The sequence below is a fragment of the Arachis ipaensis genome, chromosome B02 (assembly GCF_000816755.2).
Source record: "Arachis ipaensis cultivar K30076 chromosome B02, Araip1.1, whole genome shotgun sequence".
NCBI lineage: Eukaryota > Viridiplantae > Streptophyta > Magnoliopsida > Fabales > Fabaceae > Arachis > Arachis ipaensis.
This window is the reverse complement of record NC_029786.2, coordinates 40,852,293-40,852,579: the sequence shown is the minus strand read 5'-3', so window position 1 is coordinate 40,852,579 and position 287 is coordinate 40,852,293.

Here is a 287-nt window from a genome sequence, read left to right as displayed (position 1 = left end):
TGGAAAGAGGACATCCAGGGCTTTCCAGCAATATATAATAGTCCATACTTTGCCCAAGTTTAGATGACGCAAACTGGCGCTCAACGCCAGCTCTCTGCCCAATTCTGGCGTCCAGCGCCAGAAACAAGTTGCAAAGTGGAGTTCAACGCCCAAACTGGCACAAAAGCTGGCGTTCAACTCCAAGAATGACCTCTCCACGTGTAGACTTCAAGCTCAGCCTAAGCACACACCAAGTGGGCCCCAGAAGTGGATTTATGCATCAATTACTTACTTCTGTAAACCCTAGT